We start from the raw sequence: 16,311 nt of genomic DNA, 5'->3' as shown, positions 1-16,311 counted from the left end.
TGCCAGAGGCCCGGACATCAGGCCCTCCGATTTGACATACTGAACTCTATCAGAGAAGTAGTTGGTGAACCAGGCGAGGCAATCATTTGAGAAACCAAGGCTATTGAGTCTGCCGATGAGGATGTGGTGATTGACAGAGTCGAAAGCCTTGGCCAGGTCAATGAATACGGCTGCACAGTATTGTTTCTTATCGATGGCGGTTAAGATATCATTTAGGACCTTGAGCGTGGCTGAGGTGCACCCATGACCAGCTCTGAAACCAGATTGCATAGCGGAGAAGGTGCGGTGGGATTCGAAATGGTCAGTAATCTGTTTGTTGACTTGGCTTTCGAAGACTTTAGAAAGGCAGGGTAGGATAGATATAGGTCTGTAGCAGTTTGGGTCAAGAGTGTGTCCCCCTTTGAAGAGGGGGATGACCGCAGCTGCTTTCCAGTCTTTGGGAATCTCAGACGACACAAAAGAGAGGTTGAACAGGCTAGTAATAGGGGTTGCAACAATTTCGACAGATAATTTTAGAAAGAAAGGGTCCAGATTGTCTAGCCCGGCTGATTTGTAGGGGTCCAGATTTTGCCGCTCTTTCAGAACATCAGCTGACTGGATTTTGGGAAGGAGAAATGGGGATGGCTTGGGCGAGTTGCTGTGGGGTGTGCAGTGCTGTTGACCGGGGTAGAGGTAGCCAGGTGGAAAGCATGGCCAGCCGTAGAAAAATGCTTATTGAAATTCTCAATTATAGTGGATTTATCGGTGGTGACAGAGTTTCCTATCCTCAGTGCAGTGGGCAGCTGGGAGGAGGTGCTCTTATTCTATAAGGACTTTACAGTGTCCCAGAACTTTTTTGAGTTTGTGTTAAAGGAAGCAAATTTCTGCTTGAAAAAACTAGCCTTGGCTTTTCTAACTGCCTGTGTATATTGGTTTCTAACTTCCCTGAAATTATGACCCAAATTAATTTGTAATCTTCATTTATGTGATAAATGTTGGCTCCTGTGAACTGTAACTAGCTAGCTAGCTTAGTGCTAACGTTAATGGTTGACACATGTCAGATGTTAACACTAGCCTTCTATGCCCCAGAAACTGCTACTTCATCGCCTTAGCATTCCACGAAATCTGCATTCTATCTGACAGGATGTAACTTAACAAAATGTGGAAAAAGTCAAGGGGTCTGAATACTTTCCAAATGCACTGTACATCTGGCCTTTGAACACATTTTACATGCTGTAGGGTTTGCCATAAGGTTTTATAACATTGACAATGCATACAAAATACCTACAGTGCCTTCAGAAAGCCTTCACCAACCCTTTACTTTTTACACATTTTGTTGTGTTACATCCTGAATTTAAAATGGATTCCATTTAGAGGTTGTGTCACTGATCTAAACACAATACCCCATAATGTCAAAGTGGAATTTTGTTTGTAGAAAATTTGAAACGCTGAAATGTCTTGAGTCAATAAGTATTCAACCCCTTTGTTATGGCGAGCCTAAATAAGTTCAGGAGTAAAAATGTGCTTTACAAATCACATAATAAGTTGCATGGACTCATTCAGTGTTCAAACATAGTGGTTAACATGATTTTTGACTGACTACCCAATCTCTAAACCCCACACATACAATTATTTGTAAGGTCTGTCAATCGAGTAGTGAATTTCAAGCACAGATTCACAGATTACAAAAAGAAAGATTACAAAAAGAGAGCTAGAGATACATTTTCAATCTCTCTCTAGCTCAGGTCTTTATCCCCACCTGCTTCAAGAAAGTAACTGAACTGAATGATAAAACATTTAATTTCCTCATGTTTGGCCTTGCCGAGATGAAAGGAAATATCAATTATCCATAAGCACACGGACCCCGTAGCACTCACTTCCGTCATCATGAAGTGCTTCGAGAGGCTAGTCAAAGATCACATCACCTCTATGGAATCATTTCGCGTTCAAACCTCAATTGGAAATGCAAATGGAGTTGCCGGGTGGAGTTGATAAGAGTACATGGCCATTATGGGCATTGCTCTTCAAACGTTCATAGATGACCAGCAGGGTCAAATAATAATCACACTGGTTGTAGAGGGTGCAACAGGTCAGAACCTCAGGAGTAAATATCAGTAGGCTTTTCATATCCGAGCGTTCAGAGGTCGAGACAACAAGTGCGATAGAGAGAGAGAGAGAGAGAGAGAGAGTCAAAAACAGCAGGTCAGGGACAAGTTAGGACATCCTGTGAACAAGTCAGGGTTCCATAGCCGCAGGCAGAACAGTTGAAACTGGAACAACAGCACGACTAGCTAGACTGGGAACAGCCAGGAGTCATCAGGCCAGGTAGTCCTGAGGCGTGGTCCTAGGGCTCAGGTCCTCCGGGAGAGGAGGGAGAGAGGGAGAGAGAGAGAATTAGAGGGAGCATACCTACATTTACACAGGACACCAGATAAGACTATAGAAAAGGCACATAGACTATTGCAACATAGATACTGGAGGCTGAGACAGGGAGGGTCAGGGGACACTGTGGCCCCATCCGACGATACCCCCGGACAGGGCCAACCAGGCAGGATATAACCCCACCCACTTTGCCAAAGTACAGCCCCCACACCACTACAAGGATATCAATGGGCCACCATCTTACTACGCTGAGACCACGAAGATCTCCTCCACCGCACAAGCCCGAGGGGGCGCAAGACTGGACAGAAAGATCAAGTCAGTGACTCAACCCAGTCAAGTCGAGTATAGCGCAAAAAAGCCTGGCACGGCGTGACGCACCCCTCCTAGGGACGACATGGAAGAGCACTAGTAAGTCAGTGACTCAACCCTAGTAATCGGGTCAGAAACAGAGAATTCCAGTGGCAAGAGGGGAGCCGGACAGGCAGAGACAGCAAGGGTGGTTCGTCGCTCCAGTGCCTTACCGTTCACTTTCACACCCCTGGGCAAGACTACACTCAATCATAGGACCTACTGAAGAGATGATTCTTCAGTAAAGACTTAAAGGTCGAGACCGAGTCTGCATCTGTCACATAGATAGGCAGACCATTCCATAAAAATGTAGCTCTATAGGATAAAGCCCTGAATCTGTCTGTTTGCTTAGAAATTCTATGGACAATAAGGAGGCCTGTGTCTTGTGACCATAGCATAGGTAGGAGCAAGTCCATGTAATGCTTTGTGGGTTATCAGTAAAACCTTGAAATCAGCCCTAACCTTAACAGGAAGACAGTGTAGAGAGGCTTGCACTGGAGTAATATAATCACATTTTTTGGTTATAGTCAAGATTTAGTTTATTTGTTTATTTAGTTCTTTATCCGGATAGCCGGTTAGTAGAGCATTGCAGTAGTCTAATCTAGAAGTGACAAAAGCATGGATTAGCTTTTCTGCATAATTTTTTAAAAAAGTTTCAGATTTTTGCAATGTTGCGAAGATGGAAAAAAGCCGCCCTTTAAATATTTTTTATATTTTCGTTAAAAGATCAAGGTGCAGAGTAACGCCGAGAGCCTTCATAGTTTTATTTGAGATGACTGTACAACCATGAAGATTAATTGTCATATCAAACAGAAGATATCTTTGTTTCTTGGGACCTAGAACTAGCATCTCTGTTTTGTTCAAGTTTAAAAGTAAACATTTGCTGCCGTCCACTTCCTTATGTCTGAAACACAGGCTTATCGGGTAGGCAATTTTGGGGCTTCACTGTGTTTCATCGAAATGTACAGCTGTGTATCATCCGCATAGCAGTGAAAGTTGACATTGTGTTTGCAAATGACATGACCAAGAGGTAGTGTATATATAGTGAAAACAATAGTGCCCCTAAAACGGAACCTTGAGGAACACGAAACTTACAATTGATTTGTCAAAGGACAAACCAACCAAAGTGACGAACTGATATCTTTTCGACAGATAAGCTCTTAACCAGACAAGAACTTGTCCGTGTAGACAATCATTGTTTCCAATCTCTCCAGAATAATGTGGTGATCAATGGTGTCAAAAGTGACACTAAGGTCTAGGAGCACGAGGACAGATGCAGAGACTTGGTCTGATGCCATTAAAAGGTAATTTACCACCTTCATGAGTCCAGTCTCAGTACTATGATGGGGTCTAAAACCAGACTGAAGCGTTTCATATACATTATTTGTCTTCAGGAAGGCAGTGAGTTGCTGCACAACAGCTTTTTCTAAAATCTTTCAGAGGAATGGGAGATTCGATATTTTCTGGGTCAAGGTTTGGCTTTTTCAAGAGAGGCTTTATTACTGCCACCTTTAGTGAGTTTGGTACACATCCAGAGGATAGGGGGCCGTTTATTATGTTTAACATAGAAGGGCCACGCACAGGAAGTAGCTCTTTCAGTAGTTTAGTTGGAATAGAATCCAGTATGCAGCTGGAAGGTTTAGAGGCCATGACTATTTTTGTGAATGTCTCAAGAGATACAGGATTAAAAAACTTGTGTCTCCATTGATCCTAGGTCCTGGCAGTTCTGTGCAGACTCAGGACAACTGAGCTTTGGAGAAATACGCAGATTCAAAGAGGAGTCCCTAATTTGCTTTCTAATGTTCATGATCTTTTCGTCAAAGAAGTTCATGAATTCCTCATTGCTGAAGTGAAAGCCATCCTCTCTTGGGGAACGCTGCTTTTTAGTTAGCTTTGCGGCAGTATCGAAAATACATTTTGGATTATTCTTATTCTCCTTGATTTGGTTGGAAAAATAGGCAGATCGAGCAGCAGTGAGGGCTCTTCGATATTGCACACTACTGTCTGTAACGATGTGCGCTGAGAGTCGGGAAGCAAGTTCAGGGAGTTAGTGTTTTAATAAATAAACGCAACATAAAACAAGAAACACAAACAATGCACAGACTTAACACTGGAACAGAAACAATAACGCCTGGGGAAGGAACCAAAGGGAGTGACATATATAGGGAAGGTAATCTGGGAAGTGATGGAGTCCAGGTGAGTCTGATGACGCGCAGGTGCTTGTAACGATTGTGACAGGTGTGCGCCATAACGAGCAGTCTGGAGAGGGAGCTCATGTGACACTGTCTTTCCAATCTAGTCGGAAGACTTCCAGTTTGGTTCAGTGCCATTTCCGTTGCAATTTTCTGGAAGCTTGCTTCAGGACTCTGGTATTTTCTGTATACCGGGGAGCTGATTTTTTGTTTACATTTTTTTGGGGGGGCTGCGACTGCATCTAGGGTATTACGCAAGGTTACATTTAAATTCTTAGTTAGATGGTTAACAGATTTTTGTACTCTGAAGTCCTTCGGTAGGTGGAGGGAGTCTGGAAGGGCATCTAGGAATCTTTGGGTTGTCCGAGAATTTATAGCGCGGCTTTTGATAATCCTTGGTTGGGGTCTGAGAAGATTACTAGTTGCGATTGTAAACATAATAAGATGGTGGTCCGATAGTCCAGGATTATGAGGAAAAACATTTAGATCCACAATATTTATTCAGAGGGACAAAACTAGATCCAGGGTATGTCTGTGGCAATGCGTATGTCCGGACACATGTTGGACAACCCACTGAGTCGATGATGGCTCCGAAAGCCTTTTGAAGTGAGTCTGTGGACTTTTCCATGTGAATATTGAAGTCACGAAACATTTGAATATTATCTGCCATGACTACAAGGTCTGATAGGAATTCAGGGAACTCAGTGAGGAATGCTGTATTTGTCCCAGGAGGCCTGTAAACAGTAACTATAAAAAGAGATTGAGTAAGCTGCAGAGATTTCATGACTAGAAGCTCAAAAGATGAAAACGCTGTCATTGAATTTTTTGTAAATTGAAATTTGCTGTTGTAAATGTTAGCAACACCTCCGTCTTTGCGGGATGAGCGGGGGATATGGTCACTAGTGTAACCAGGAGGAGAGGCCTCATTTAACACAGTAAATTCATCAGGCTTGAGCCACGTTTCAGTCAGACCAATCACATCAAGGTTATGATACAATTTTATTTGTCACATGTGCCGAATACAACAAATGTAGACTTTTCTGTGAAATGATTACTTACGAGCCCTTTCCCAACGATGCAGTTTAAAAAGTAAGAAAATTAGTAAATAGAAAAAAGAAAATAGTAACACAATAAAATGACAATATTGTGGCTATATACAGGCTATGTACAAGGAGTACCGATACCGAGTCAGTGTACTGAGGTACAAGGTAGTTGGGGTGATTGATTGAAGTAATATGTACATGTAGGTTTGGTTAGGTGATTGATTTAAGTACTATGTACATATAGGTAGGGGTGAAAAGCAGAAAGTCCGGGTAGCCATTTGATTAACTGTTCAGCAGTCTTATGGCTTTGGGGTAGAAGCTGTTCAGGAGCCTTTTGGTTCCAAACTTGCCGTGTGGAAGCAGACAAACAGACTGTGACTTGGGTAGCTGGAGTCTTTGACAATTTTTAGGGCCTTCCTCTGACACCACCTGGTATGGAGGTCCTGGAGGACAGGGAGCTCGGCCCCAGTGATGTACTAGGCCATACTCACTACCCTCTGTATCGCCTTGCGGTCAGATGCTGAGCAGTTGCCATACCAAGTGGTGATGCAGGAAGTCAAGATGCGCTCAATGGTGCAGCTGTAGAACATTTTTGAGGATCTGAGGGCCCATGCCAAATCTTTTCAGCCTCCTGAGAGGAAAGAGAAGCTGTTGTGACCTCTTCATGACTGTATTGGTGTGTTTGGACCATGATAGGTCCTTAGTGATGTGGATACAGAGGAACTTGAAGCTCTTGACCCGCTCCACTACAGCCCTGTTGATGTGAACGGGGGCGTGCTCGGCCCTCTCTTTTCTGTAGTCCACGATCAGCTCCTTTGTCTTGCTGACGTTTAGGGAGATGTTGTTGTCCTGGCACCACACTGCCAGGTCTCTGAATTCCTCCCTGTAGGCTGTCTCATCATCGTGGGTGATCAGGCCTACCACCGTTGTGTCGTCTGAAAACTTAATGACGGTGTTGGAGTCGTGTGCGGCCATGCAGTCATAGGTGAACAGGGAGTACAGAAGGGTGCTAATCACGCACCCCTGAGGGGCCCCCGTGTTGAGGGTCTGTGTTTTTGCCTAACCTCACCAGCTGGGGGCGGCCCGTCAAAAAGTCCAGTATCCAATTGTAGAGAGAGGTGTTTAATCCCAGGGTCCTTAGCATAGTGATGAGCTTGGAGGGCACTATGGTGTTGAACACTGAGCTGTAGTCAATGAAGAGCATTCTCACGTACAGTTGAAGTCGGAAGTTTACATACACTTAGGTTGGAGTCATTAAAGCTAATTTTTCAACCACTACACAAATTTCTTGTTAACAAACTATAGTTTTAGCAAGTCGGTTAGGACATCTACTTTGTGCATGACACAAGTAATTTTTCCAACAATTGTTTACAGACAGATTATTTCACTTATAATTCACTGTATCACAATTCTAGTGGGTCAGAAATGTACATACACTAAGTTGACTGTGCCTTTAAACAGCTTGGAAAATTCCAGAAAATGATGTCATGCTTTAGAAGCTTCTGATCGGCTAATTGACATAATTTGAGTCAATTGGAGGTGTACCTGTGGATATATTTCAAGGCCTACTTTCAAACTCAGCGCTTCTTTTTTTGACATCATGGGAAAATCAAAATAAATCAGCCAAGCCCTCAGAAAAGAATTATAGACCTCCACATGTCTGGTTCATCCTTGTGAGCAATTTCCAAATGTCTGAAGGTACCACGTTCATCTGTACAAACAATAGTACGCAAGTATAAACTCCATGGGACGACGCAGCCGCCATACCGCTCAGGAAGGAGACGCGTTCTGTCTCCTAGAGATAAACGTACTTTGGTGCGAAAAGTGCAAATCAATCCCAGAACAACAGCAAAGGACCTTGTGAAGATGCTGGAGGAAACACGTACAAAAGTATCTATATCCACAGTAAAACGAGTCCTATATCGACATAACCTGAAAGGCCGCTCAGCAAGGGAGAAGCCACTGCTCCAAAACCGCCATAAAAAAGCCAGACTACAGTTTGCATCTGCACATGGGGACAAAGATCATACTTTTTGGAGAAATGTCCACTGGTCTGATAAAATAGAACTGTTTGGCCATAATGACCATCGTTATGTTTGGAGGAAAAAGGGGGAGGCTTGCAAGCTGAAGAACACCATCCCATCCGTGAAGCACGGGGGTGGCAGCATCATGTTGTAGGGGGGCTTTGCTGCAGGAGAGACAGGTGCACTTCACAAAATAGATGGCATCATTAGGCAGGAAAATTATGTGGATATATTGAAGCAACATCTCAAGACATCAGTCAGGAAAAAAGCTTGGTCGCAAATGGGTCTTCCAAATGGACAATGACCCCAAGCATACTTCCAAAGTTGTGGCAAAATGGCTTAAGGACAACAAAGTCAAGGTATTGGAGTGGCCATCACAAAGCCCTGACCTCAATCCCATAGAAAATTTGTGGGCAGAACTGAAAAAGTGTGTGCGAGCAAGGAGGCCTACAAACTGACTCAGTTACACCAGCTCTGTCAGGAAGAATGAGCCAAAATTCACCCAACTTATTGTGGGAAGCTTGTGGAAGGCTACCCGAAACGTTTGACCCAAGTTAAACAATTTAAAAGCAATGCCACCAAATAGTAATTGAGTGCATGTAAACTTCTGACCCACTGGGAATGTGATGATAGAAATAAAAGCTGAAATAAATCATTCTCTCAACTATTATTCTGACATTTCACATTCTTAAAATGAAGTGGTGATCCTAACTGACCTAAGACAGGGAATTTTTACTTGGATTAAATGTCAGGAATTGTGAAAAACTGAGTTTAAATGTATTTGGCTAAGGTGTAGATAAACTCATGATTTCAACTGTAGGTGTTCAATTTGTCCAGGTGTGAAAGGGTAGTGTAGAGTGCAATAGAGATTGCGACATCTGTGGATCTGTTGGGGCGGGGTTTTGGTAACGTGAGGCGGGATAGATTGCCTAGGCTTGCTAGCTATGCTCAGACAGAAATACCGATACTCTTCATTTCTGGATCAGAGAGAAAGAAGAGAAGCTGTACTATATACTAAATAACTCAGATAGATTATCTCTGCTATGCTGGCTAGGACAGCCGGTGAGCAAGGAGTTTGTGCGAGGAGACATGGGGAGACAGATCGGTTGTGGTGCTTGCTGCAAGCTACTAGCAATGATGGCTAGTATATGTAGCTAGTGAGCTAGGTTAGATACGTTAGTCAGCTAGCTGGCTATGATGAGAGGCAAGTCAACACATTTTAAGAGATTAGTAGATGGACATAACTTACTAAAATCATTCTGGTCTAACAAATAAAATATGTATACATTGCATTCGGAAAGTATTCAGACCCAATGACTTTTTTGTTACGTTACATCCTTATTTTAAAATGGATTCAATATTTTTTTCCCCTCATCAATCTACAGACAATACCCCATAATGACAAAGCAAAAACTGTTTTTTAGAAGATAATAATAAATAAATGAAATATCACATTTACATAAGTATTCAGACCCTTTACTCAGTACTTTGTTGAAGCACCATTGGCAGCAATTACAGCTTCGAGTTGTCTGGGCTATGACACTACAAGTTTGGCACAACTGTATTCGGGGAGTTTCTCCTATTTTCTCTGCAGATCCTCTCAAGCTCTGTCAGGTTGGACGGGGAGCATCGCTGCACAGCTGTTTTCAGGTCTCTCCAGAAGGCCACTCAAGGACATTCAGAGACTTGTCCCGAAGCCACTCCTGTGTTGTCTTGGCTGTATGCTTAGGGTTGTTGTCCTGTTGGAAGGTTAACCTTTGCCCCAGTCTGAGGTCCTGAGCGCTGTGGAGCAGGTTTTCATCAAGGATCTCTCTGTACTTTGCTCCGTTCATCTTTCCCTCGATCCTGACTAGTCTCCCAGTCCCTGTCACTGAAAGAAATCCCCACAGCATGATGCTGCCACCATCATGCTTCCTTGTAGAGATGGTGCCAGGTTTCCTCCAGATGTGATGCTCAGACCAGAGGATCTTGTTTCTCATGGTCTGAGAGTCCTTTTGGTGGCTTTTGGCAAACTCCAAGCGGGCTGTCATGTGCCTTTTACTGACGAGTGGCTATCATAAAGGCCTGATTGGTGGAGTGCTGCAGAGATTATTGTCCTTCTGAAAGGTTTTCCCATCTCCACAGAGGAACTCTGGAGATCTGTCAGAATGACCATCTGGTTCTTGGTCACCTCCCTGACCAAGGCCCTTCTCCCCCGATTGCTCAGTTTGGTCGGGTGGCCAGCTCTAGCAAGAGTCTTGGTAGTTCCAAACGTCTTCCATTTAAGAATGATGGAGGCCACTGTGTTCTTGGGGACCTTCAATGCTGCAGAAATTTTTTGGTACCCTTTGTCAGATCTCAGCCTCAACACAATCCTGTCTCGGAGGTCTACGAACAATTCCTTCAACCTCATAGCTTTGTTTGTGCTCTGACATGCACTGTCAACTGTGGGACCTTATATAGACAGGTGTGTTCCTTTCCAAATCATGTCCAATCAATTGAATTTACCACAGGTGGACTCAAAGTTGTAGAAACTTCCAAGGATGATCAATGGAAACAGGATGCACCTGAGCTCAATTTCGAGTCTCATAGCAAAGGGTCTGAATACTTATGTAAATAAAATATTTTAATGTTTTAACATTTTTATACATTTGCAAACATTTGTATTTATTTAATCCATTTTAGAATAAGGTTGTAACGTAACAAAATGTGGAAAAAGGGAAGGGGTCTGAACTTTCCGAATGCACTGTATTAGTGTTTTATTTTTAATACATGTTAGAATTTTTCTTCCACTTGGACATTACAGAGTATTTTGTGTAGATCATTTATGCAAAATGACAATTAAATCATTTTTAATCCCACTTTGTAACACAATAAAATGTGGAAAAAGTCAAGGGATCTGAATACTTTCTGAAGACACTTTATGCTGTGACCTTTAGCGTATACAATGTTTAAACTCCCGCACTGTGATGAAAGTGACCTTATGGAAAGCCTAGATATGCAACAGCTTGGATGTCATCAGTCTTTTGGCTCTCCTGTCCTCTCTTCTCTCCTCTGTCACTTCTCCTCTCCTCTGCCTCTTAAATCACATTTTATTGGTCATGTACACATATTTAGCAGATGTTATTGCAGGTGCAGCGAAATTAAGAAATATCAGAACCAGCAATGTCAAAGTCCGTAAAATAAATATATCTCGTAGGGACCGGATGTTGGAGTAGCTTTAAGGGCAGTAATTAGCAGGAGGCAGCAGGATCAGGTGCAAAATAGTGTCCAGTTTGTTAACAGAGAAAATGTGGATCCCGGTGATTGATGAAATCCCATGAATATTTACATAATCTACAAAAGGTATTTACAAAATAAACAGACTCAAAATACAGGTTTGAATTTAAATCAAAACCTAAGCCTCAATCAGGCCTACCCTGCAACATCAACTATATCAGGTTGGGGTATACAGGTCTATGGATCGCCTCCCAACACAGCTCACATACCAGAACAAAACGTATTAGTTATGGAGCCGCGCACCCATTACGCACGACAAGACATGGAGCTCCGAGGCACGCAAACTTCAAACACAGAACACATTACAATATGGAAATAAACAAACTTCTTTCTCGTCAGTTTAGCAAGTGTTCATGTGCACCTGAACATCGCATCCACTTGGAAGATTGCAAAATGGTAAATGAATGCATTTACATATGAAACTGAAATGCGTCACAATGCAGCTCAGCAAAACATTTCCTTCCTCGACACATAATTAGCCTTGCACACAGTAAATACCAATGATACTGGCAAAAGAGGAAAATTACAACAGTATATAATATACATTTAGGATAAATTAATTACTAGATATTTGGGGGAATATGAACGCACTAAATATTTATAAGGGCAATTAAATAATGCTTGTTCGTGATGAGAGCTACTGAGTCAGCTTCATAACAGTTCAGGGCAGGGTACTGGGCAGACTAGTGGTGGCTATTTAACACTCTGATGGTCTGGAGATAGAAGAAGGTGTTTTTCAGTCTCTTGGTCCCAGCTTTGATGCACCTGTACTGTCTCCGCCTTCCAAATGGTAGTGGGGTGAACAGGCCCTGGTGGCTGAGTTCCTTGATGATCTTCTTGACCTTCCTTCCTGTTACACCGGGTGCTGTAGCTGTCCTGGAGGGAAGGCAGTATGCCCCCGGGGATGTGTTGGGCTGACCGCACCACCCTCTGGAGAGCCCTGCAGTTGCAGACAGCCCGAAAGGATGCCCTCAATGGTGCATCTGTAGAAGTTTGCCAGGACCTCCTCCCTGTAGTCTGTATCGTCGTTGTTGGTTATCAGGCCTACCACTATTGTGTCATCAGAAAACTTGATGATTGAGACATGTAGTCATGGGTGAACAGGGAGTACAGGAGGGGGCTGAGCAAGCACCCTTGTGGGGGCCCCCGTGTTAAGGACCAGCGTGTCAGAGGTGTTGTTGCCTACCTTCACCATCTGGGGTTGGCCTGACCGGAAGTCCAGGACCCAGTTGCATGGGGGGGTTCAGACCCAGGGCCCCAAGCTTAGTGATGAGCTTGGAGGGCACTATGGGAAAGGGTGAAAGGGGATACCTGAATGCATTCAACTGAAATGTGTCTTCTGCATTTAACACAACCACTCTGAATCAGAGAGGTGTGGGGGGCTGCCTTAATCGGCGTCCACATTATCGGTGCCTGAATGAATGTCAGAAATCCGGCGCCTTACCACTGTGAGCTGAGCTGTTGTCTATGAACAGCATTTCTACATAGGCATTCCTCTTATCCAGATGGGAGGGCAGTCTGTCATCCGTGGATCTGTTGGGGAAGTATGCAAATTGTAGTTGATCTAGGGTGTCGGGTAAGGTGGAGATGATATGATCCTTAATTAGCTTCAAAGCACATCATGATGAGAGAAATGAGTGCTACAGGACAATAGTCATTTAGTTCAGTTACCTTCGCTTTCTTGTGTACAGGAACAATGGACATCTTGAAGCATATAGACCAGCACGTGGTCATTGCAGCCGTCCTGATCAAGTTGAACACGTGTGTGAAAGCCACAGACAAGTGGGCCTTCAACCATCTCCAGAAGGGAGGAACTCCGCTGTGTGCTCTACTGCTAGCACACGGCGCTGATCCTACCATGAAGAACCAGGAGGGACAGACCGCTCTTGACCTGGCCATAGTACACATGTTAACAGTAGATAGCATGAAGATGTCTTCCTCTGCTAGTGTTAACAGTAGATAGCATGAAGATGTCAAATGAAGTGTTGGAAGAAAGGAAAAACCTGCACTCACTGAAATATACTTTAAAGTTTCAATGTATTATTTTTTAGCAGAAGATGTAAAAACAAACGGATGCATTTCAGAAGAATTTGTAGAACAGTAGACATCCACTCATATTTATAGATGACGTCACATCACGCTTCTGAGAGGGAAAGAAATGCTGTTACAGAGAGAGGCATATTATATCCATGCCTTACAAACAGAGAGGCCTTAATGAAGAACTCCTGTTTGGCTGCTTCCTGTGAGCAACAGATGCACTTTTCTTTTTTTGATTATTATTCATATTTTGAAGCTCTTGTGGAAAACAGTAATAAATGTATGTAAATAATGTACAATAAGTAAATAATGAATGTAAATAATGATTGTGAAAAAAGAGAGAAGCAGTACTACAATGTGACGTCGTCTATAAATATGAGGGGATGTCTACTGTTCTCCAAACGCTGCCGAAGGCTGCCGCCAAAATGCATCTGATTGTTTTGACATCTACTGCTAAAAAATAAGACATTAAAACTTAAAGAATATTTCAGTGAGTGCAGGTTTTTCCTTTCTTCCAGTATATGCCTTTTGAACACGGCACCCAAACATTTTTGGGGACTACAAACATTTGAGCTGAGAATGTCAAATTCTCTTTTTCTTTTCAATGAAGAGTGTTACCATCAGTATTCTCTGATAATTCTCAACATAAACGAGAGCTCTCATGTTTTTTACTCAAAATGGTAGACAGTGAATGTATACATGTGTTATATTTTTCTACTTGCACAACTGTTTCTGACTTACAGTGACGTAGTCGGCTCACAATAATTCCCTTTCAATATATTTTGATACACATGTCTAGAGAAACCCATTATCACCCTGTTACTCTCAGTCTGACCTCATCCTACTCCTTCAAAGAGCTGATGATATCCGTTCCCTGTTGATGGACACTATGCCCCCAGACACGGAGAAGAGGGATCACCAGCTTAGCTCATCAAACTGTCCATTTTCGGGAGGGGACAACAGACATTGCTCAGCGCTTGATTCGACCCATTTGCCACCAAGTCGAACAGACTGACGTTATAATGCATAAATAGCTATTGAATTTTAACATTTTGTTTGTATTTCTTAGAAGCTGGCAGGTTAGTGGGGGGCTGTTCTGAGGTGCAAACTGTTCCATTGTGTTTAATATCTTCTCATAATCAGTTACTACATATGGAATGATTAGCTGTGGAATTTTCCACTCTATTATGATATTATTGCTTTATAACTCTCCGACAAATCTGTAATCATATCCTGTAGTCGTGTAAAGTGGAGTGCCTCCTCCACCAGTCCCTCAGGACTGCAATGTTAATTCTCTTATAAACTGAGGTGAACTTATGGACAGTGGACCAGCAGCTGCAGTCAGTATGTAACCTGACACCACTGGAGGTCTTAGTGATATTTGTGTAGAACAAGAAAGAAAAGTAGACGGCCAGTACGATGCAGAACACTTTAGTGAACTATTTACAGATAACATATACAAAATAATACATAGAAGTAGTAGCAGATCAGCCTATAGTTTACATCAGGATGTACAATTTTCCACTTCTGTAAGGGGTTCTTTGTCTTGTCTCTGTGCGGTTGGGTGGAGATATGCTTGGCGTACTTATTTTGACACAACGAGGACTCTTTGTACAGTAGTTCTAGTTCCAAATAAAGTAGTTAAGTGCCACTGAAAAACCATGTGGGCGGCAGGTAGCCTAGCAGTTAAGAGAGTTGGGCCAGTAACCGAAAGGTTGCTGCTTCAAATTCCTGAGTCGACTAGGTGAAAAATCTGTCTGTGCCCTTGAGCAAGATATTTAACCCTAATTGCTCCTGTAAGTCACTCTGGATAAGAGCATCTGCTAAATGACAATAAAGAACTCCTGGAGGTGAATGAAAGCGTCTGCCAGATACCATTGTTTTAAAATTCCCTTTTGTGAAATGTTTTAATTAAGCTGTCAATGAGAAATACTTGTGCCTCTTGTTGGTCTGTGTGTTCTTATTTGTTGATTTTGGTTGAAATAGAACGAAAGCCTTTATCATTGCAATGCTTCAAATATTCACCCCATACACAAGCACTCAGTTGATATAATAGAGAACAATCATAACAAATCAGACAATATCAATCAGACATAAGGGCACCTACTGACCCAGTAGTAAGAAGTTTGAAAATCATATCATATGATTGCAGTGTGCAATGTTTAAAAGAAAAAAACATGTGGGGGGAAATGACCTGGGTGTCACCTTCCTGCTCGGGTGGTGCTCAGCGGTCGTCGTCACCGGTCTACTAGCTGCCACTGATTCCCTTTTTTCCTCTTTCTGTTTATTGGTTTCACCTGTTTTGTGTTAGGCTGATTAGTCTGGTTATTTTAGCCAGTAGGCCCGCCTGCTCTGTGTGCGGGATTGTTTGTGTGTTGCTACTGTTCACGCTTGTGTCTGACGTGTTTTCGGTCGTGGGTTTTCTCCGGACTGTTTCAGTCCCCAGTGTTTGTGGCATTTGTTTTGTGTGCGCCCTGTATTTTCGTGGGGTGGCTTATGTTCGCCGTGTGTGCAAATAAAGCACTACCCTGTACTCTCTGCTACCTGCGCCTGACTTCGCACCCACTACACACAGAGCCTTACAGAATCCCGCACCTCGTGAATGGAGTCAGCAGGAGCAGCTGCCACCCCCCTTCCCTCGAAGGAGGAACGCGTCCTCCATCATACCACCATTCCGCCACCCGCGCCCCGCATGTGTCTCTGGTGCGCAAGGTGCTTGGTAGACTGCTGGAGCATGACCTATACGTCAAGGCTGAGAAGTGTGTGTTCTCCAAACGAGCCGTCTCCTTCCTGGGTTATCGCATTTCCACCTCGGGGGTGGTGATGGAGTGTGAGCGCGTTAAGGCCGTGCGTAATTGGCCGACTCCAACCACGGTGAAGGAAGTGCAGCGGTTCTTAGGGTTTGCCAATTACTACCAGAGGTTTATCTGAGGTTTTGGCCAGGTAGCGGCAGTGGTCGACAGAGGCTGACAGAGCCTTCAATAGGTTGAAGGCGCTGTTCACCGATGCACCCGTGTTGGCGCACCCGGACCCCTCTCTAGCCTTCAT

This window comes from Salmo salar, chromosome 20, assembly GCF_965601325.2.
Source record: "Salmo salar chromosome 20, fSalSal1, whole genome shotgun sequence".
Taxonomy (NCBI): Eukaryota; Metazoa; Chordata; class Actinopteri; order Salmoniformes; family Salmonidae; genus Salmo; species Salmo salar.
The sequence above is the reverse complement of the archived record's forward strand: the minus strand, read 5'-3'. Positions refer to the sequence as shown.